This window comes from Trachypithecus francoisi, unplaced genomic scaffold (genome assembly GCF_009764315.1).
Source record: "Trachypithecus francoisi isolate TF-2019V2 unplaced genomic scaffold, Tfra_2.0 Lachesis_group4, whole genome shotgun sequence".
NCBI classification, from domain to species: domain Eukaryota; kingdom Metazoa; phylum Chordata; class Mammalia; order Primates; family Cercopithecidae; genus Trachypithecus; species Trachypithecus francoisi.
The window spans coordinates 141,321,923-141,346,501 of NW_022681469.1; the positions used below are offsets into that span (position 1 = coordinate 141,321,923).

Here is a 24,579-nt window from a genome sequence, read left to right on the forward strand (position 1 = left end):
CCTGGTGTCTGTAGCAGGGCCCCGGGGGCAGGGGGGTGTTGGCAGCGAGTGAGGACAAAGCTGGCAAGGGCTAGCAATAACCAGCCAACGGGTCCTACCATCTGAGTTCCTATGACAAGTTCCCCACCTACACGATGAGGTGTTTTAGAGCTGTAGTCAAACGTTTTATATAAGCAAGAGCTGAGACCACAAACTATTAAGTGCAACATGTCAGTTAATAATTATTTAGTGTCCAGTGCCAAGAAAGTGCTTCTCACACAGCGTGTCCTTGAAAAGAGAACCATGATATTTACAATGCCAAGAGGACTTGTGAAGCAAGGCTATGTGTCAAGCAAGTACGCATGTGCAGATTGGGCTAGGCCAAGTTTGGCTCCATTTACAATAAAAACTTTGTCTTTCTCTGCTTCTACTACATGCAACAACTATTTTATTTGGTTGCTTTATTAGCAAGTAAGCGGAGCTGCAGTAAAGATTAATGCCATTTGTATGACTTTTCTTGATTGCAGTTATTAAGAACAATTCTTTCCTTATCTTTAGTGGTATTTGTATTTTTATGTTACATTTTTTTAATTTTGAAACTACAGAAAACATTGCCTATAGCATAATAAATACATTAAGATTACTTGAAATCCCATTATTGGAGAAAAGCACTTTTAACATTATGTTCCAGTATTAATACATAGGAAAAAGATATAAAAATATAAACCAAAAAGATTTCCATAGAAATTATTTACTGGCTACACAGCATTTCATTGTTTGGATGTGTCATATGTTATTTTAAAAATCCTCTGTTGCTGGATATTTATACTGAATTCAACTTATTACTATTTTTAACAATACTGAGAAAACTTTTACACATACCTATTCAAATATGGCACAAAATTTCCTTGACATACTTTTGATAAATGGGATTGTTCAAATGGATTAGCAATATTTCAAATCAGATAATAAATGGTGTTTGTAAAGCACTTACTGATAAGATACAATTCCTAAAGTGTATTTTCAAATTCAAAGTAGACATATATTTAACTACCCTCCACCTATGAAACAAAACAGAAAACAGAGTGGAAAATCGTGCTAAGATTAAACATATTTCTCATTTATTGCCTGACCTAATTTGGTCAGTCACCTCTAGTTACCTTTAACAGTTTGAAGTCTGCGAGAAAGGCCTTTGACTCTTGCTGCTTTCTTTAATGAAATAATTTCTTCCCTTTTTAAATTGTAAGCCTAGTTCGATGATAGAGCAAAGGTTTTTCTAGAGGAAGACAGCTGCTCACCAGTGTCACTGATCCTGGTTCTATTTTCTAGCATGAGGGGCAATTATCAAAGATAATTCACCACAAAGAGTCTATTTTTGTTATTAATCCACTTCCACAGGGTGGGGAAATAAAGATAAACTGAGGAAGAATCTATAAATCATTTACATTTTTCTTCTTTATTAGGACAGAATCCATGACCAAATCATCTTGGAATCCTGCAGAGTTCCTGGTGCTTAATACTAACTCCATTTGGACCTTAATCACTTCATTTGATCATAGCAATAGCCCTGTAATATTGGAAAAGGCAGATATCATTTTTCCCATTTTGCCAATGAAAATGAAGGACTGACAGGGCAGAAATGCAATGAGACTAGCCAGGCTAAGAAGGGGGGCACATTTTTTTGTAAGAAAGCAACAGAGAATTCTCTCTGGCTGGGAAAGAAGAGATGTATAAACAAGAACAAGGAAACTATTGCTTATCAGATCTGTAAAGCCCAGAGGATTTAATTCAGGCCAGTGCTACTATTGCAGGTCAGATGACAAGGAAGAGCGTTAAGAGGGAAAATATGTTGAGGTTTTTGCCCTGGCTATTTGTGTAATGTCCACGTAAAGATGTGATTAAGCTCTCTACGTGTGACACTAGCTCTTACTGTACAATCAGAACTTCAGTCAGAGTCATCATGAAGCATCTGTGTTGATGGTATGACTTTTAAGTCTAGGTGTAATGAGGCTGGAATGATCCATGGCAGGGGTTTCCAACCCCCAGGCCACAGTACTGGTCCATGGCCTGTTAGGAACCGGTCCACTGAACAGGAGGTGAGCAGAGGTGAGTGAGCATTACCGCCAGAGCTCCGCCTCCTGTCAGATCAGCACCGGCATCGGATTCTCATAGGAACACAAACCCTATTGTGAACTGCGGGATCTAAGCTGAGCCCTCCTTGTGAGAATCTAACTAATGCCTGATGATCTGAGGTGGAACAGTTTCATCCCGAAACCAACCCCCCATCCCTGGTGCCAAGAAGTTTGGGGACCGCTTCTCTGTCATGTCAGCCATCATACCCCTGGTGTGGTGGGCAGTATGGTGGGCTTGAGGGGACAGAAACCAAACCTGAGAAGTTCATGTTTATTTCAGTTAATCTTTATTTATAATTACACATCTTATATACCGCTTCCTCTTCTTTCTCTTTCTCTGACTTTTTTATTTTTTGTCTCTCATTCATCTTTCTCACTCTTATTCAGAGAGAACTTAAAGGGGCAATAACTTCAAACACATAGATGTGACCAGTTGACAAAATATGGGTGCTATGGGGGCTGGACTCAAGTTTGTCTTATTTCCTCCATGTTTTCCCATCCACTCTATCACTAAAATAGATTTCCATGGACACACGGGGCCCACATGACCATCCACACCACCTTCCCTGAGAGCGCCGTAGGACCCTTCTCCTGGGCCTCTCTTCCACTGCTGTCTGCAGTCCAGGGGCAGGCACCACCAGTCAAGAGGCTGATGACTTACCTAAAACCACACAGGTAATGGCTAATTATTGTGCAACGCAGATGTGTAACAAACAACTAAATTACCCTAGCAGCATACAATAACAAGCACTTCATTTTACTAGCCACCTGTGGGCCAGCAGGGCAGTTATGGTCTCAACCGAGCAGTTCTACTGGTCTGAGCTAGGATCATGGGGTTCACTTAGGTGTTGCGAGGCTTTTTAAATAACAAAATGGAATTCCAAATAAAATTGTATTCGTGGAAAATATTGTACTTACTCCAAATTGATGCACACATGTTTTGGCAAAAAGGAAAGACTTTACATTTGTTGTTTATGATAAAATTAAGAATATTATTTATTTTTTAAAGGTGCATAAACCCATCACCCTTCTGCAATTATTTCCATATTTGTGTATTCTCTTGTATAAAAAAAAAGGGTTATTATAATATATATCCCATTTTATATTCTGCTTTTTCATGTTTTCAAATCTCCCTATTATCAGTTGTGAGTTGACTAGAGATTGGCTGCATGGCTTTGCTGATCTGGACTGGGCTCTCACACATGTCTGGACCCAGTGAAGACAGCTGGTGAAAGCAGAGAAGCAAGGGATACCACAAACACGTGTATAGCCTCTTAATGCCTAGTGCTCGAGGGTTGCACAGCATCACTTCCTCACATTCTACTTTCAGACTTTGGAAATGGGGAAATTCGTTCAATCTCTTGATTAAAGGGACTCCACAGTCACATTGCAAACAATTTGGAAACAGGAAAGGCTGGAGAAAAGAACCATTTTGCAATCAATCCCCCACTCCATGAAACATACCTGGCCTAGCTTGCTGGAGAAAGAGTCATTTGTCTACAATGGGGCCATATTAAATAAGCCAATACCCAGCCAGCCACCAGGCATGCATGAGAGATCCACAAGAGCGGAAGAACCTCCCTGACAAGCCCAGCCCAGATTGTCACAGCAGCCGTGTGAGGAATGTGTCAATCACTACTACACTCAACAAGTGATTTGATTCAGGGCAGAATTCTAAGTCTTTCGCCTGCCAATTAAATGTTCCTACCCTGAGCTGTGTTATCCTTTGTAATATCTGTTGAATGAGTTCAGAAATGAAAGAACACATGAATCAACATGAATAAGCTAAGGTTAAGGTTCTAAAATAGTCAAGATTTAGTTGTCTAGTGTGCCATCATTTTTATTAAAATGTAAGCTCTATATGGTCAAGGATTTTATTTTCTGCCTTCAACTCCTAGAACAGTGAAAGCCACACAGTAAATATTTGTGTTTATATTATAGATTGCCAGCAGTCACGAATGAACTTCTCTCAAAACACATTTGCTTTAATTATTTTATTCAAAATAGATTCACATTAAATTGCTCTCTCATATGGGTCAGAGTGGAAGAGCATAGTGAGGTATGTAGGGAACACACCCCAAGGCCCTCCTGAATTCCCAGACCCCCCAGCACCATGCGTCTCACAGGATCACCCCAAAAGGGAACATGAGGCATGGAGATCAGGCCAGGCAGAACTGACAAAGTGGGTGACTTATTCCTAAAAACCCCTTTCAGAGAGAAAAACATGAATTTAGGGGCTTAACCACAAATGCTAACTGTGATTACGAAAAATACAGCAGCTACTACCTCTATTTAATAAATGATGAACTTATTCCAACTTTTATTTACTAAGAAATGTTCATTGAACCAATGTATTAAAAAGAAAAAAAATTCAGAAAGATATTTCAAGTATTCAGTACTATGCCTCTATACTTAGTATTTATTTACAGCTTATAAACATTTGGTCAAAACATTTGACAAAATCTGAGTGAGGATTTCAAGTTTTTAAGAGGAAAATTATTTCCATTCCTGTTGTAGATTTCACTGACCATTAGTCTTTTAACTGCTGTATTTCCTCCTGTTTACAATGACACCCTATTGTGGCATATGGACCATCTTAAAAGTTAGCATCACATTACCCTTACTAACCCCAAGAGAATAGGAACTCTTCATCAGTCTTACTTATTGGTCATGTAGGGAAAAAAGAGATCCATTTTTAGATGCCAAGAGTTTTACTAGATTCTGGTTTTAAGTATAGCAATAAAAATTGTTTTTGACCCACACCACAAAAATGTCCAAATTTCTTTCATTGCCAGAAACACACACACACACGCACACATGTATGTGCTCACACATCTACTTGAGTGTGCATGAGTTAAAACATGGAGTTAAAAATGTGTGAAATTATAGGAACTCAAATATTTAAAATTATGTGAACTACTAAAAGGAATAGGGTCATTCCCGTGTAAGACACTCACATAGTTATGTAGAGTTTAAAATGAACAGTTTACAGAAATATAAACACATATTTAATATTAAATAATAAACAATAATAACAATAATAAATAATAAACAATAATATTATAATTAAATTCTATGTCTCAAAAAAATCCATAATAAGAAATTCCATATCTCAGAAAAAGAAGTGGAATAACCATAGAAGAATTATATACTTTCATAATTTTAGCATCTAAAGGGCGCTCAACCCCTGCCCACTCTACTCTGCCACTTCGTTAATGAACTTTGAGGACAGTCAAGTATATACCTCACCCAAAGCTACCCAGTCCAGAGATAAGAGACCTGGTTCTCAAACCCAGGAGTCAGGTGTTTTCTACTTTCTCCCAGTATATTTCTTTATAGAAAATTGTAAGTCTTAAAACTAGGAGCTTGATTATAGGTTGCCTAGTTAAACTTTTTCATTTTTTAACTGGAAAGGGAATTAAAATGTCCAAAATGAAGATCACATGGCTGGGCATTGACAGATCTTGAATCCAGGAATCCCAATTTTAAACCATTGTTTTTCCCACTTTACTAAACTCTCTGTTTTTTAATTTTATTAGATTCCGGGTATAATTTTGCTTCACATGCTATGATACGTATCCATTTTTAAAAAGCTTCATAATGTTCTGAGAATAAAAAGAAGGGAACATATCTTTAAGCTTAGTAGCAAAGTTATGAAAACATAAATTTGTTAACGATAGTGTGACATTGACTTCAGCATCCCCAGATCTCATTCTTTATGTGCGAACATCTATGAGCAAATGCACTTAGTATTTGGACACAGGAACCACATAACAGCTATTAACAGCAAGTGAAAAATATTTCAAACACTACATACCCCAACTCACATTTGAGTAGCAGTTAAGTTCTTGGAACTCTGCCATTTTGATCTGTTACATAACAGCTCACTGTACACAGGAGGAAATACGGCAGTTAAAAGACTAATGGTCAGTGAAATCTACAACAGGAATGGAAAGCATTTTCCCCTTAAAAATTTGGAAATCCTTATTCAGATTTTGTCAAATTATTAATTCCAACTAAAACTCACAAGGTCAAAGTATAAAAATAACAGTCAACCAATGTGCTCTCCTCTGGAGAACACGTATCACAGGATGCTTTATTCAGCCCCATTCTGTCTAAACATAGTTTTACAGTCTCTGCTGCTTGAAAACCCAGATATGCTCTTTGCAGATAGGTTAAAACCGCACATACAGGTAACCACGCCCCCCATGGGAGGTAGCGCATGGGTCCCCATACAGGACAGCCCATCTGCATCACCATGACAACAGCCAGGAATGCAGCTCACAGGCTCACCATGCAGAGCTGGTCTTCTCTTTTTTATCTTCAGTTTCCAGGGTTTTACCAAATTTAAAATTCCAGGGGCACATCTTAACACCACACCAGAAGGGCTCTAGCAACGTAACAGTGGGATTCATCCTGTTGACCTCATTTCTGATTACCTTCTAAGAACAACAAAAATGACATAGCATGATAAAGGCAAGAAAATACACTTCTTAAGAGACAAAGCTAACGTTACAACTAGACTTAAGTAATATACAGTGTATTTGTCAGGGTTCTCTAGAGCAACAAAACTAATAGGATCGGTGTATATATGAAGGGGAGTTTATTAAGGAATATTGGCTCACATGATCACAAGGTGAAGCCCAGCAATAGGCCGTCTGCAAGCTGAGGAGCAAGGAAGACAGTCCGAGTCCCAAAACCTCAAAAGCAAGGAAGCTGACAGTGCAGCCTTCAGTCTGTGGGTGAAGACCCAGGAGCCCCTGGCAAACCACCGTATAAGTCCAAGAGTCCAAAAGCCAAGGAACTTGGGAGTCAGATGTTCAAGGGCAGGAAGCATCCAGCACAGGAAAGAGAAGGTCGGAAGACTCAGCAAGTTCACTCCTTCCACCTTCTTCTGCCTGCATTATTCTAGCCCTACTGGCAGTTGATTAGACGGCGCCCACCCAGATTGAGGGTGGTTCTGCCTCTCCCAGTCCACTGACTCAAATGTTAATCTCCTTTGGCAACAGCCTCACAGACACACCCAGGAACAATACTTTGCATCCTTCAATCCAATCAAGTTGATACTTTATATTAATCATCACACAGAATTAAAAACTATCAGACAGCATATTTAAAATAACTACAATATGTTAAGAACTCTCATAGAGAAAGGAGGCAACATGTAACAGATAACTAATGGAAGCAGAGATGAAAACTCAAAGAAATAACTAGAAGGAAATGTTTCTAGCCACCAAAAGAGGACTAGTAGATGATTTCATTTATATGAGGTATCTAAAGTACTCGAATTCATAAAAGCACAAAGTAGAATGGCGGCCACCAGGGACTGGAGGAAAGGGGGAATGGCATGTAGTTGTTTAGTGGGTATAGCGTTTCAGTTTGAAATGATGAAAAAGTTCTGGGTATCTGTGGCACAACAATGTAAATATCATTAACAACACTGAATTGTACACTTAAAAATGGTCTAAATGGAAATTTTACAATATGTGGGGTTTTTTTCTAATCACAATTTTTTAAAATGTTGAGGCTGCAGAAAATCAAGACCTGTCTTGATATCCTACAGATTGAGTGGAAATTGGCATCCCGTACTGGAATGAATTTAATAGTATCTAGTCTAATTGAAATTTGTATGTGCATAACTCAACAAATCTACTTCTATGCATATGCCCTAGAAAAACTCCTTTGTTTGTAGAAGAGGCTCAAAGATGCTCATTAAATCACTATTTTTATTGCAGAAATTTTTTAAGAGAAAAACGTTTTTTGTGTTGGTAATGGATATGTAAAATGTTATAAGTTAATATGGCAGAATACTATATATAGCAATTAAAAGTATGATTGAAGTATTTAGCAGCTAGTCATTGACCAGTTAGTATATGTCAGATAGTATGTGTCAATAAACATTTTCTTATTTAAAGAAAAGAATTAGTGATTTTAAAGGCAGCCAAATAGAAACTTCCTAAGCTGAAATGCAAAGAGAAAATAAAATAAAATAAAAAACAGAATATTCAAGAATTGTAGGACAATTTCTACAGATATAACATATGCATAATTGAAATACCAGAAGGAAAGATAAAAGAAAACAGATCAGAAGAAAATTTAAAGTAATAACAGCTGAGAATTTCCCAAAATTAATGACAGGGACCAAACCACTGATCTAGGAAGTTCAGAGAACAATGAGCAAGGTAAACATCAAAATCTTACACCGAAGCATCCAATATTCAAACTTTAGAAAATCAGAGACAAAGAGGAAAATCTTGAAATATAAACTTGGGGATGGCACAGAACTTTACTTATAGAGGAATACAAGTAAGAATTTCAGAGGACTTTTTAGAAGCCATGAAAGAAAAAAGACGAAGTGAAACATTTAAAATGTTGAAAAGGGCTGGGCACTGTGGTTCAAGCCTGTAATCCCAGCACTTTGGGAGGCCAAGGCAAGAAGATCACCTGAGGTCAGGAGTTCAAGACCAGCCTGGCCAATGTGGTGAAACCCCGTCTCTATGAAGAATACAAAAATTAGCCTGGTGTGCTGGGTCACACTTGTAATCCCAGCTACTCGGGAGGCTGAGGCAGGAGAATCACTTGAATCTGGGAGGTGGAGGTTGCAGTGAGCCGAGATCACACCATTGCACACTAGCCTGGGTGACAAGAGTGAAACTCCATCTCAAAATATAATAAAATAAAATGTTGAAAAGAAAAAAAAATACTAACCTATAGGATTTTAGGTTAGTGAAATCATCCTTCAGAAAGGAAGGATAAATAAAGACTTTCTCAGACAAACCAGAACTGAGATAATTCACTGCCAGCAGACCTGCCCTGCAAGAAGTGTTCAAATTGGTTCTTGAGGCAGTGAGATAATAATATAGGCCAGAAACTAGAATCTGCCTAAGGAAGAAAGTTCATCATAGAAGGAATAAACGAGGATAAAACAAAATACTTCATTTTTCTCATTCTTAATTGATCTAAAAAATAACTGTTTTTCCTCATGTTCTCATAAGTGGGATTTGAACAATGAGAACACATGGACATAGGGAGGGGAGCATCACACACCAGGGCTTGTTGGGGGATGAGGGACAAGAGGAGGGAGAGCATTAGGACGAATAATACCTAATGCATGCATGGCTAAAAACCTAGATGACAGGTTGATAGGTGCAGCAAACCACCATGGCACATGTATACCTATGTAACAAACCTGCACATTTTGCACCTATGTCCCAGAACTCAAAGTAGGATAAAATAAATAATAACCGTTTGTTTAAAGTAATCATAGTAACAATATACTGGATTCTTATTCTTATGGTATATGGAAAAAATGAAATGCATGACAACAATGTTACAGGGAACAGGAGGGAAGAATTGGAAGAATTCTGCTACAAGACACCTGTGCCTGAATCAGTATGGTGTTATTTGAAGGGGGACTTAAGTTAGTTAAAAATGTGTATTATACACTTTTGGGCAACAAAAACAAAAAATTTCAGTGTAATTAATATGCTGGTAGAGGAGATAAAATACAGCCATAGAAAAGGTGCAATTAAAACCTGAGAAAGCAGAAAAAGAGGAGAGGTTTTAAAAACTACAATAAATAGAAAACAGTAACAAACATGGCAGATATTAATCCAACTATACTGTATCAATATTCACTTGATTGAGAATGATTTTAATATACCAATTAAAAGACTGAGACTGTCAGAGTGGATTGAAAACAAACCTAACTCTATATTGCTTACAAAAAAAAAAAAACTCACACATTAAATATAACCAGAAATGTGAAAAGCAAAAGGCAAGAGGAAAAATAAATCATGCTTACTCTAAGCAAAATAAATTTGAAGTGGCTATACTAGTTTCAGACAAATCAGACTTCAGACAAGGAAAATTTTCATGGGTAAAGAATGGTGTTACATGATGATAAAGAAGTCAGTTCTCCAAGAAGACATAAAAATCCTAAACATCTATCTGCTGAGAAGCAAGGCATCAAAATCCATAAGGTACAACTGATGGAAATGAAAGGAGAAATGGACAACTCTACCAATACAGTTGTGGACTTTAACACCCCTCATTCAGTAATTAGTAGGTCAAGCAGGCAGAATATCAGTAAACACACAATTTACCAGCAAAGAACTATCCATCAACTTGATCTAATTGACATTCTAGACTACTCCATCCAACAACAGAAAACACATTCTTTTTAAGTTGTTATGTAACATTTACCATGATTAACCATGTAATGGATCATAATGGTAATGTAATTTAGGTAATTTAGGTAATTGAAAAGAACAGAAACCACACAAAGGATATCTCCAGGGGACAATGAATTAAACTAGAAAGACAGCTGCAAAACACTTGGATGTTTGGATATAAAACAGCATGGCCTAAATGGGGGGGCGGAGCAAGATGGCTGAATAGGAACAGCTCCAGTCTCCAACTCCTGGCACGAGCGACACAGAACACCGGTGATTTCTGCATTTTCAACTGAGGTACTGGGGTCATCTCACTGGGGAGTGCCAGACAATCGGTGCTGGTCAGCTGCTGCAGCCCGACCAGCGAGAGCTGAAGCAGGGCGAGGCATTGCCTCACCTGGGAAGCGCGAGGGGGAAGGGAATCCCTTTTCCTACCCAGGCGAACTGAGACACACAACACCTGGAAAATCGGGTAATTCCCACCCCAATACTGCGCTTTAAGCAAACGGGCACACCAGGAGATTATACACACACCTGGCTGGGAGGGTCCCACGGCCATGGAGCCTCCCTCATTGCTAGCACAGCAGTCTGCGGCGATCGATCCGCAAGGCAGCAGCGAGGCTGGGGGAGGGGCGCCCGCCATTGCTGAGGCTTAAGTAGGTAGACAAAGCCGCTGGGAAGCTCGAACTGGGTGGAGCTCACAGCAGCTCAAGGAAACCTGCCTGTCTCTGTAGACTACACCTCTGGGGACAGGGCACAGCTAAAAAACAACAGGGGAAGCAGCAGAGGCCTGTGCAGACCCGAACGACTCTGTCTGACAGCTTTGAAGAGAGCAGTGGATCACCCAACACGGAGGTTGAGACCTGAGAACGGACAGACTGCCTGCTCAACTGGGTCCCTAAACCCTGAGTAGCCTAACTGGGAGACATCCCCCACTAGGGGCAGTCTGACACCCCACACCTCACAGGATGGAGTACACCCCTGAGAGGAAGCTTCCAAAGTAAGAATCAGACAGGTACACTTGCTGTTCAGCAATATTCTATCTTCTGCAACCTCTGCTGCTGATACCCAGGCAAACAGGGTCTGGAGTGGACCTCAAGCAATCTCCAACAGACTTACAGCTGAGGGTCCTGACTATTAGAAGGAAAACTATCAAACAGGAAGAGCACCTATACCAAAACCCCATCAGTACGTCACTATCATCAAAGACCAGAGGCAGATAAAACCACAAAGATGGGGAAGAAGCAGGGCAGAAAAGCTGGAAATTCAAAAAATAAGAGCGCATCTCCCCCTGCAAAGGAGCGCAGCTCATCGCCAGCAACGGATCAAAGCTGGTCAGAGAATGACATTGATGAGATGAGAGAAGAAGGCTTCAGTCCATCAAACTTCTCAGAGCTAAAGGAGGAATTACGTACCCAGCGCAAAGAAACTAAAAATCTTGAAAAAAGAGTGGAAGAATTGATAGCTAGAATAATTAATGCAGAGAAGGTCATAAATGAAATGACAGAGATGAAAACCATGACATGAGAAATACGTGACAAATCCACAAGCTTCAGTAACCAACTTGGTCAACTGGAAGAAAGAGTATCAGCAATTGAGGATCAAATGAATGAAATGAAGTGAGAAGAGAAACCAAAAGAAAAAAGAAGAAAAAGAAATGAACAAAGCCTGCAAGAAGTATGGGATTATGTAAAAAGACCAAATCTACATCTGATTGGGGTGCCTGAAAGTGAGGGGGAAAATGGAACCAAGTTGGAAAACACTCTTCAGGATATCATCCAGGAGAACTTCCCCAACCTAGTAGGGCAGGCCAACATTCAAATTCAGGAAATATAGAGAACACCACAAAGATACTCCTCGAGAAGACCAACTCCAAGACACACAATTGCCAGATTCACCAAAGTTGAAATGAAGGAAAAAATCTTAAGGGCAGCCAGAGAGAAAGGTTGGGTTACCCACAAAGGGAAGCCCATCAGACTAACAGCAGACCTCTTGGCAGAAACTCTACAAGCCAGAAGAGAGTGGGGGCCAATATTCAACATTCTTAAAGAAAAGAATTTTAAACCCAGAATTTCATATCCAGCCAAACTAAGTTTCATCAGTGAAGGAGAAATAAAATCCTTTACAGATAAGCAAATGCTTAGAGATTTTGTCACCACCAGGCCTGCCTTGCAAGAGACCCTGAAGGAAGCCCTAAAAATGGAAAGGAACAACCGGTACCAGCCATTGCAAAAATATGCCAAAATTTAAAGACCATCGAGGCTAGGAAGAAACTGCATCAACTAACGAGCAAAATAACTAGTTAATATCATAATGGCAGGATCAAGTTCACACATAACAATATTAACCTTAAATGTAAATGGACTAAATGCTCCAATTAAAAGACACAGACTGGCAAACTGGATAAAGAGTCAAGACCCATCAGTCTGCTGTATTCAGGAGACACATCTCACATGCAGAGACATACATAGGCTCAAAATAAAGGGATGGAGGAAGATCTACCAAGCAAACGGAGAACAAAAAAAAGCAGGGGTTGCAATCCTAGTCTCTGATAAAATAGACTTTAAACCATCAAAGATCAAAAGAGACAAAGAAGGCCATTACATAATGGTAAAGGGATCAATTCAACAGGAAGAGCTAACTCTCCTAAATATATATGCACCCAATACAGGAGCACCCAGATTCATAAAGCAAGTCCTTAGAGACTTACAAAGAGACTTAGACTCCCATACAATAATAATGGGAGACTTCAACACTCCACTGTCAATATTAGACAGATCAACGAGACAGAAAGTTAACAAGGATATCCAGGAATTGAACTCATCTCTGCACCAAGCAGACCTAATAGACATCTATAGAACTCTCCACCCCAAATCAACAGAATATACATTCTTCTCAGCACCACACTGCACTTATTCCAAAATTGACCACATAATTGGAAGTAAAGCACTCCTTAGCAAATGTAAAAGAACAGAAATTATAACAAACTGTCTCTCAGACCACAGTGCAATCAAACTACAACTCAGGACTAAGAAACTCAATCAAAACCGCTCAACTACATGGAAACCAAACAACCTGCTCCTGAATGACTACTGGGTACATAAGGAAATGAAGGCAGAAATAAAGATGTTCTTTGAAACCAGTGAGAACAAAGATACAACATACCAGAATCTCTGGGACACATTTAAAGCAATGTGTAGAGGGAAATTTATAGCACTAAATGCCCACAAGAGAAAGCTGGAAAGATCTAAAATGGACACTCTAACATCACAATTAAAAGAACTAGAGAAGCAAGAGCAAGCACATTCAAAAGCTAGCAGAAGGCAAGAAATAACTAAGATCAGAGCAGAACTGAAGGAGATTGAGACATAAAATCCCTCCAAAAAAATCAATGAATCCAGGAGCTGGTTTTTTGAAAAGATGAACAAAATTGATAGACTGCTAGCAAGACTAATAAAGAAGAAAAGAGAGAGGAATCAAATAGACGCAATAAAAAATGATAAAGGGGATATCACCACGGACCCCAGAGAAATACAAACTTCCATCAGAGAATACTATAAACACCTCTACGCAAATCAACTAGAAAATCTAGAAGAAATGGATAATTTCCTGGACGCTTACACTCTTCCAAGACTAACCAGGAAGAAGTTGAATCCCTGAATAGACCAATAGCAGGCTCTGAAATTGAGGCAATAATTAATAGCCTACCAACCAAAAAAAGTCCAGGACCAGATCGATTCACAGCTGAATTCTACCAGAGGTACAAAGAGGAGCGGATACCATTCCTTCTGAAACTATTCCAATCAATTGAAAAAGAGGGAATCCTCCCTAACTCATTTTACGAGGCCAACATCATTCTGATACCAAAGCCTGGCAGAGACACAACAAAAAAAGAAAATTTTAGACCAATATCCCTGATGAACATTGATGCAAAAATCCTCAGTAAAATACTGGCAAACAGGATTCAGCAGCACATCAAAAAGCTTATCCACTATGATCAAGTGGGCTTCATCCCTGGGATGCAAGGCTGGTTCAACATTCGCAAATCAATAAACGTAATCCAGCATATAAACAGAACCAAAGACAAGAACCACATGATTATCTCAATAGATGCAGAAAAGGCTTTTGACAAAATTCAACAGCCCTTCATGCTAAAAACACTCAATAAATTCGGTATTGATGGAATGTACCTCAAAATAATAAGAGCTATTTATGACAAACCCACAGCCAATATCATACTGAATGGGCAAAAACTGGAAAAATTCCCTTCGAAAACTGGCACAAGACAGGGATGCCCTCTCTCACCACTCCTATTCAACATAGTCTTAGAAGTTCTGGCTAGGGCAATCAGGCAAGAGAAAGAAATCAAGGGTATCCAGTTAGGAAAAGAAGAAGTCAAATTGTCCCTGTTTGCAGATGACATGATTGTATATTTAGAAAACCCCATCGTCTCAGCCCAAAATCTCCTTAAGCTGATAAGCAACTTCAGCAAAGTCTCAGGATACAAAATTAATGTGCAAAAATCACAAGCATTCTTATACACCAGTAACAGACAAACAGAGAGCCAAATCATGAATGAACTTCCATTCACAATTGCTTCAAGAGAATAAAATACCTAGGAATCCAACTTACAAGGGATGTCAAGGATCTCTTCAAGGAGAACTACAAACCACTGCTCAGTGAAATCAAAGAGGACACAAACAAATGGAAGAACATACCATGCTCATGAAGAGGAAGAATCAATATCGTGAAAATGGCCATATTGCCCCAGGTTATTTATAGATTCAATGCCATCCCCATCAAGCTACCAATGACTTTCTTCACAGAATTGGAAAAAACTGCTTTAAAGTTCATATGGAACCAAAAAAGAGCCCGCATTGCCAAGGCAATCCTAAGTCAAAAGAACAAAGCTGGAGGCATCACGCTACCTGACTTCAAACTATACTACAAGGCTACAGTAACCAAAACAGCATGGTACTGGTACCAAAACAGAGATATAGACCAATGGAACAGAACAGAGTCCTCAGAAATAATACCACACATCTACAGCCATCTGATCTTTGACAAACCTGAGAGAAACAAGAAATGGGGAAAGGACTCCCTATTTAATAAATGGTGCTGGGAAAATTGGCTAGCCATAAGTAGAAAGCTGAAACTGGATCCTTTCCTTACTCCTTATATGAAAATTAATTCAAGATGGATTAGAGACTTAAATGTTAGACCTAATACCATAAAAACCCTAGAAGAAAACCTAGGTAGTACCATTCAGGACATAGGCATGGGCAAGGACTTCATGTCTAAAACACCAAAAGCAACGGCAGCAAAAGCCAAAATTGAAAATTGGGATCTCATTAAACTAAACAGCTTCTGCACAGCAAAATAAACTACCATCAGAGTGAACAGGTAACCTACAGAATGGGAGAAAATTTTTGCAAGCTACTCATCTGACAAAGGGCTAATATCCAGAATCTACAAAGAACTCAAACAAATAGACAAGAAAAAAACAAACAACCCCATCAAAAAGTGGGCAAAGGATATTAACAGACATTTCTCAAAAGAAGACATTCATACAGCCAACAGACATGTGAAAAAATGCTCATCATCACTGGCCATCAGAGAAATGCAAATCAAAACCACAATGAGATACCATCTAACACCAGTTAGAATGGCAATCATTAAAAAGTCAGGAAACAACAGGTGCTGGAGAGGATGTGGAGAAATAGGAACACTTTTACACTGTTGGTGGGATTGTAAACTAGTTCAACCATTATGGAAAACAGTATGGCTATTCCTCAAGGATCTAGAACTAGATGTACCATATGACCCAGCCATCCCACTACTGGGTATATACCCAAAGGATCATAAATCATGCTGCTATAAAGACACATGCACACATATGTTTATTGCGGCACTATTCACAATAGCAAAGACTTGGAATCAACCCAAATGTCCATCTGTGACAGACTGGATTAAGAAAATGTGGCACATATACACCATGGAATATTATGCAGTCATGAAAAAGGATGAGTTTGCATCCTTTGTAGGGACATGGATGCAGCTGGAAACCATCATTCTTAGCAAACTATCACAAGAAGAGAAAACCAAACACCGCATGTTCTCACTCATAGGTGGGAACTGAACAATGAGATCACTTGGACTTGGGAAGGGGAACATCACACATCGGGGCCTATCATGGGGAGGGGGGAGGGGGGAAGGATTGCATTGGGAGTTACACCTGATATAAATGACAATTGATGGGTGCTGACGAGTTGATGGGTGCAGCACACCAACATGGCACAAGTATACATATGTAACAAACCTGCACGTTATGCACATGTACCCTAGAACTTAAAGTATAATAAAAATAAAAAATAAAAAATAAAAATAAAACAGCATACTTTTAAATAACACAAGGGTCAAAAGAACTCAAGAGAAATTAAAAATATTTTGAACTAGTTGCAAATGAAAATATAATTTATCAAAATGTTTGGGAAACAGCAAAGTAATGCTCAGAGGGAAATTTATGACACTAAATGTGTATGCAAGAAAATAAGAAAACCCAGCCAGTTGCGGTGGCTCACGCCTGTAATCCCAGCACTGTGGGAGACCAAGGCGGGCAGATCACCTGAGGTCGGGAGTTCGAGACCAGCCTGACCAATATGGAGAAACCCCGTCTCTACTAAAAATACAAAATTAGCCAGGCATGGTGGCGCATGCTTGTAATCTCAGCTACTCAGGAAGCTGAGACAGGAGAATCACTTGAACCCAGGAGCCAGAGGTTGTGGGGAGCTGAGATAGTGCCATTGCACTCCAGCCTGGGTGACAAGAGTGAGACTCTGTCTCAAAAATAAAAATAAATAAATAAATAAATAAGAAAACCCTATAGTGAGTAACTTTCACATTAAGAAACTAAAGAGAGAACAATGTAAGTCTCAAGCAAATAGAAGAAAACAATAGCATTTAGAACCAATGTAATTGAAATTAGAAACAGAAAAACAATTGAGAAAATAAATGAAACCCAAAGCTGGTTCTTTGAAAAGATCATTAAAATTTATAAAATCCCAGCCAGTCTAACCAAAAGAGAGGAAGAGGGAGAACACAAATTATCAAAATCAGAAATCCATGAGAGGTCATCATTATTGATCTCATGAGTATTACAAGAATAATAAAGGAATGTTACAAGCAACGCTATTTGTTACTTGATAACGTACATGAAATGGGCCAATTCCTTAAAAGATACAAACTACCAAAATTTGACAATATTCATTTAAATAGGCTTATATCTATTTAAGAAATTGAATTAATAAATAATAACCTCCCAAAAGAAAGCAAGGCAAAGCAGGTCCAGATGATTTCAGGGGTAAATATTACCAAACGTTTAGAAAAAATAATCCTACTAATTCTCTACAATCTCACCTAGAAAGTAGAAGCAGAAAAATTGCTTCGTAACTTATTATATGGTGCTAGCATTACCCTAATGCCAAAACCAGGTTAAGACATTTTAAGGAAGGGAATCTATGGATCCATATGTTTCATGTGCATAGATGCAAATATATTTTAAACTATTGCCTTCAAAAGATTAGTGACTTGAATCCAATAATGTACAAAAAAAATTACATCCCACGACCAAGTGGGATTTTTTTTTTAGGTGTGGAATGCTACTTAACATTTGAAAATCAGTCAGCATGATCCACCACATTATCAGGTCATAGACAAAAAATGATATGATCCTATCAATTGATACAGAAAAAGCATTGGACAAAATTCAACTACCAGTCATGATAAAAACTCTCATCAAGGAATAGAAGGGAACTTTCTCAACTTGATTTAAAAATATTTTTTTAAAAAACACCCTACAGCTAATATTATACGTAGCAGTGAGAAACTAGACAATTTCCCCCTAGAATCAGGAGCAAGGCAAGGATATCCCCTGTTCCCACTTCTATTCAACATCTTACTTAGTAAGCCCTAGTTAACACAAATTAGATGAGAAAAGGAAATAAAAGTTCATAAATAAATAAAATGTTATCAAAAATAAATGTCTAAGAACTGTCACAGCCTATGGACACATGATAACTAAATGTAATGTGGTATTCTGGATAATATCCTAGAATAGAACTAAGGAAATCTGAATAAAGTATGGACTCTAGTTAATAATGCAACAATATTGGTTTATTAGTTGTAAGAGATGGACCATACTAAAAGTGTTCATAATGAGGAAGACCAGGTGTGGGATACACGTGAGCTCTCTGTACTATCTTCGCACCTTTTCTGTAAAATTGTTCTAAAACATAAAGTTTATTTTCAAAATGCTGGAGGCAAAGGTCAGAAAGTTTTGAATAGAAGGCATCCATTTCCCCCTGGTTCACACATTTCCCTGATGGGGAAGCAGAGGCTCAGCACTGGGAAGGAAGACCTAGAATACAGGGCTCCTAAATCCCAATCCAGTTCTTTTCCCAGATGCTCGCATATCCCTTTTGACTTTGTTTTACTCTTCTCCTATTCACACTCCTGTTTCTTACTGCTTTGTTTGTATTTACATGTATTTGTCAGACGACTTCTCTAACTCACTCAGACAGAGTTTTTTGTACCATGTCTAGACCAGGTCTCAAAGTGTCTTTGCCCACTAACAGCAACCAGGTCCCCTGGAAGGAATAACTAAGGCTGGGTCTGAATGTGTTTTTCCTCTAGGTAGTGGGAGCATTATCACAGCTACTGGGGCTAGGACAGAAGAAGTCAACTGGCCAAGGATAGGACAATTTGAGAATCCGATGAGTAATAACTGCAAAAATAGAGGAAATATACAAAAATCCATGCATTCATAATCAAACATACATACTTGCACACTCCACTGTTACCCCACAGAGCTGGAGAAAGTAAAGAAACACAAGCTCATGATCTTGAAAACTGGTTGAAAAATAGCAATAATCACACTTTAATCTTGCTTTCTTAAGAACGGTACCTCAGTTGAAAAATTCAAACCAAGATGTACAAAAAGAAGAATATAATTATAAATATAACTGCCTTGCAATTCCTACTGATATAGATAGGACAATAGTTGCTAGGGGCTGTTAAATCTTTTAGGTAAAGAGCTGATGGGAAATTTTATAATGAGCAGATCACATTGACCTCATCTATACCACTGATCCAACTTAACATCAGCAAACAATTCCATTCCTCCCCATGTGGTACAAAAGGGAGAACATAATGATGCCTCTTCCCAAGAATTCTTACCAACTGAGCACGTTAACTTGACCAGGCCTCTCAGTAGAACCAACAGTTTACAGGAAACAGACAGGAGACAGGAGCATATCAAACTTCACCACGGAAATAAAATTAGCAAGATTCTGTATTCAGGAAAGACTGTAGGACAAATAATCTACTTTCTTCAATGAATAAGTAATAAGGGGGAAGAAAAGGAAAGACAAAACTAGAAAGATACAAGAAATATACCCATCAGCTGCAAGGTATAGACCTAGCAAGCCAACAAGAGCATTGATGAGACACCGAGAAATATTTCAACACTGACTGAGCATCTGTTAATTTAGGTAATTGTCAGTTAGCCTAGCTGTAACAAAGCATTTCTTATTGCACTTTAAGAAGAGCCTGTATTGGTTAGAGATGCTATTGAGAATGGATAAAATGATATGCGGGCCAGGGCTTGCTTCAATGCTGTGAGTGCATGGGGGTGGGGTAGACACTAGGCAAGATTGGTCATGTGGATTATGGCTTCATTAGGTGAGAGCTACAAGAGGGGCTTGGCATCGTCTTTCTTCTACTTTTGTGTATGTTTGTAATTTTCCATCATAAAACATTCAAATCCTATCAGTTGCCCCCTCCTCTGTGCCCCACATCTGCCATAGCACATTGTCCTCCCTCAACTGTAATGATTGCTTCCTGCTTACCAAATCTAGTCTTCAGGGAGTGCCCATGGGCATGATTTTCTGTACCTGCCCAGGTCTAAGCACAATGACCAGCACACCATAGGCCTTTATGAAGCAACTGAACATACGGTTACTCTACACCAGATTCCTGCCTATCCACCTCTCAATTTCAAACCACGTAAATTAGATCTTATTTTTCCATATGTGCGGTATCTTAAAATTGTGTGTCTAATTCCATCCACATCCTGAAGGAGGTGAGGAAATTTTAAATGAATCTTGAATGTACAGATAAAACACAATTGTAAAAAGAATAGCTATATCCATTTCAAACTAAACAAATAGTAAATATAATCTAGTTTCACAATCCAATATCTTGCACAGTATAAAATAAGGCAATATATTTATTATGGATTTAGGGCTGTCACAAGAGAGTCATAGGGCAGACACTTAATATATGCTTACAGGGAGACTGCAGTTCCGGGGTAAACTACAGCTGGAGGAAAGAGCCTTTGGATGTCTAACTGTGGGGAAAGAAACAAGGACATTCAAATTTCTAGCCATCACAGGGAAAAGAGCAATGAGAAGAGGAAAGGATATTGACGAGAGAAAATTGATTGCATTCCCTTTCTCCTTAAAAATTTCATCCATGGTTGTGGATGAGAGCCTGCCTGATGAAGTAGGAAAACGGTCCATTAGAACTTCACCATCAGGAAGTGGTAACTGACGCCAGGATTTTATTGTTGTTTGCTTGTCTGTTAACTTCCTTCCTGTGGGTTCAAGGAATGGGATCCATATACCAGCGCCTCTACCCATGAAGGGAACCAAATCTGGTTAATTTGTTGGAATTCTACAATCCTTTCAAAACTTGAGAAGTACCTGTACTGACTATTTAAACACACTTTTAAAACATTTTACTGAACAATTAGTATATACACGTGATAAAACGCAAAAACGTAGATGGATATACGTTCAACAACCAATCTCCTTCCCCTAGAGATGGCCTACTATGAGCAGTCACTTGTGTGTTCTTCCAGAAATATTTAACGCATACATGTGATTAATGCATGAATACGTACATATATATCCCTATATTTACACACGTTTTTACATTATCCACTGTTCTGTGCCTTGTGCTATTTTTAACTTCTTTGGAGACTATTCCATATCAGCACATACATATCTTTCTATTCCTTTCAATGGTTCATAGTCTTTGGATGATCTTTACATTATTAGACTTTACGCCAGCTATGCCGTTCTAAGAGGCTTTCTCCAGTGTTTTGTGGCATGGTGGCGCAATGTGGTTATCATTCTTGTAATGATGTCTTTGCAAATACATATATGTGTATAGCCGTAGGAAATTTTTCTAGAAGTGAAATTGTTTTGTAAAAACTATATGCATGTTTAACCTGGATCAATATTGTCTAATTGCTACCCAATGATTCTGTAATAATGTATTATCTTATCAACACAGGCTTCAGATTATTACCTGTGAGCAAAGTGAATGCTGAGGTGGTCAAAAAACAGCAGCACACCCTACAGGCTGACTCAATGCATGACATATGTGTTGAAGGGTACGTTCTATTAATTAAACTACTTAAATTGATTTTGCTGTGAGAGTGCTTTTCTAATGTTTCAGCTATTCTCATGAATGCTAACAAAGAGACTACTATGTTATTCAGAGATCAACATCTCATAAAATATTGTGAAGATTAAGATGGAAATAAGACAAATAATCTCATTTAAAAATGGGCGAAAAATCTAGGCCGGGCACAGTGGCTCACACCTGTAATCCCAGCACTTTGGGAGGCCAAAACAGGTGAGTCACTTGGTGCCACGAGTTTGAGACCTGCCTGGGCAATGTGGCAAAACCCCATTTCTACAAAACATAAACAATCAGCCTAGCATGGTGTAGTTCTAGCTACTCAGGAAGCTGAGGTGAAAGGATCACTTGGAACCCAGGAGGCGGAGGTTGTAGGGAGCCAAGATGGCACCACTGCACTCCAGCCTGGGTGACAGAGTGAGACCTCATCTCAAAAAAAATAAGATAAAACATACAATCAAAAATGCAAAAATAAAAATGGGCAAAAGTTCAGAATTGAATTTCTCCAAAGAAAATAGGCATATAAAACCATTAAGCATACAAAAAGGTGTTTGACATTATTAGCTATCAGGGCAATAAATATAAAAACCAAAATGAGCTATCACTTCATATCTTTTAGGATGGCTGTAATCAAATGCCCAGCAAGTGTTGGCAAGTAACTGGAGAAAGTAGAAACCTTATACACTACTGGTGAGAATGTCAAATGGTGCGACCACTTTAGAAAACAGTCTGGCTGTTCCTCAAAAGGCTAAGCACAGAGTTGTCATGTGACCCAGTCATTCTACTCCTAGGTATAGATCCAAGAGAAATGAAACATATGTGCACACAAAACTTGTACATAAATGTTGATGGCATCATGATAATAGCCAAAAAGCAGAAATAGCCAAATGTCTATCAAAGATGAATACATAAAATGTGATATATTCATACATAGAATATTACTTGATAACAAAAAGGAAGGAAATTCTGACAGAGGGTACAAGGTGGATAAACCTTGAAAACACTATGCCAAGTAAAAGAAGTACAAAGTACTCTGTATGATTCCATTTACATGAAATGTGCAGGACAGGCAAATCTATAAAGACAGAAAGTACACTGGTGGTTGCCAAGGGCTAGCGGGTGAGTCGAGGATAATGAGTGAAAAGTAGAGGAACTGCTAAGAGGCACAGGGTTTCTTTATAGGGTGACAAAAATGTGGTAAAATTGATTATGATAATGGCCCCACAACCCAGGAAATATGCTAAAAAACACTGAGTGCACTCCAAACAGAGGCACGGTAGGGTGTGCAAATTGCATCTCAATACATTGACATATAAAACAAGATTAGTATGTGGCAAGTAGATATTTCCTTCTAAGCTTTTGAGGATAATTTGGCTAAATGTTTTCCCTAACTTTAATTCTTATGACTAATAAGAAATGGACAGCTATTTTGTAGAGGAAACTATGTAAGTATCCATCCTCTAAGTATCCATCCTATGCCAAGTAATCAGGGCATAATCTGAAATGCAAGTGTTTTTCTCTTTGACCATCAGAGACTATAAATGCCTGCTGTGCAAAGGTTGAACATAGTGTCTGTGCCAAAAGTGTCTACTCCGAGTCTCTGGAGTAGTCTGGGCATGTCAACTGTGGCATTGTGAGAATGACGCAAACAGCAGCCGACATTTCTCTCCCAGCAGCATCACTTTGCAGCTCCAGTGAGCATGGCACACGTGTGGAGTCGGAACTGGATGCGAGAGAGTAACCATGGTGCTGTTTCAATAAATTATTAACTAATTCTTAGCCATTGACGCAGAACCCCCAAGTCAAGCTCAGCAACCGTCAGTGGCCTCAGTATCTATATGAATGGCCTCCACTCCAGTGGGTAGGTAATAATTAACTAATTTTTAGCCGTTGATGCAGAACCCCCCAAGTCAAGCACAGCAACTGTCAGTGACCTCTGTGTCTATATGAAAGCCCTCCACTCCATGGGGTAGGTCTAGTCTGGGGCCTGTGTCCAGCTTCTGAGACTGAAGACCTCATGCCAGAGATTGGGCTAACAAGGACATTCTTCCCCTTATGATTACATGGGTCTCCATCAGAATCCAGGGCAGTGAGACAATGTGCTTTGCTCTTGCCTTGCTTAAAACTTCTAGTCTCTCATAGCTAAAAATCCAAAGAGCTTTGTTTCACTCCAGAAGTGATAACTGTTCAGCGCCAATGCTGGACAGGTAGGCTATCTGCCTGCACAAGGAGTCCTCCTGTTCATTTGACTCCCCTGTTGGCACATGGAGGGCACAGGCTTATCCTAGACACAGAACCCTGGCAGGTGTGATGGTCAGACCTGGTTTTGGCTTCTCTCCTCTGAAGGTGTCTTTGTTCATCTCTTCCCCCTTAAGTGTGATGACCTAAAAGGTATAAAATAATTTTTATTGACTTTTTGGGATCACACAGAGCATAAATGCAAATATGCGTGGAATCTTAGCTGTAATTATGCCTACATATCTAAGGTATTTATAATAGAAATAAGTAGGAATACTTAAATGTACATGAAAAAGGACTTTTTAAAACTGTGAGATAATAAAAATGGATTCATAAAACCACTTAAAGTTATTTTCTAAAGGAATACTTGATAACCTGGGAAACTTTTGCATCCTCTGATGGTGCACAAAACTGCATCAACCTCTTCCATGTCCCAGGCATTTAACCATGATGCTAATGTTTTTCTAGTGCTTTTTTTGATGTTCTCCATTACAGCTCCCTCTTGGCAGACTCCAAAATCTCATTGAAGTTTTGGAGGCTTCCTAAATGTTCCTAGAAGATTTAGACCACAC

The 24,579-nt window shown here is 38.9% G+C and overlaps 1 long non-coding RNA gene across 1 annotated transcript in view; it reads right to left on the reverse strand.

Moving 5' to 3' along the window:
• Positions 1-6,406: 6,406 nt before the first annotated feature.
• The window catches only part of LOC117073475, a 34,451-nt gene continuing 16,278 nt past the window's right edge, over positions 6,407-24,579 (reverse strand). Inside the window, exons 2-3 of the long non-coding RNA XR_004433244.1 lie at positions 24,090-24,153; positions 6,407-6,553 (exon numbers count right to left, since the gene is read on the reverse strand). This is a non-coding gene — a long non-coding RNA (uncharacterized LOC117073475). The remainder of the gene's footprint in view (positions 6,554-24,089; positions 24,154-24,579) is intronic.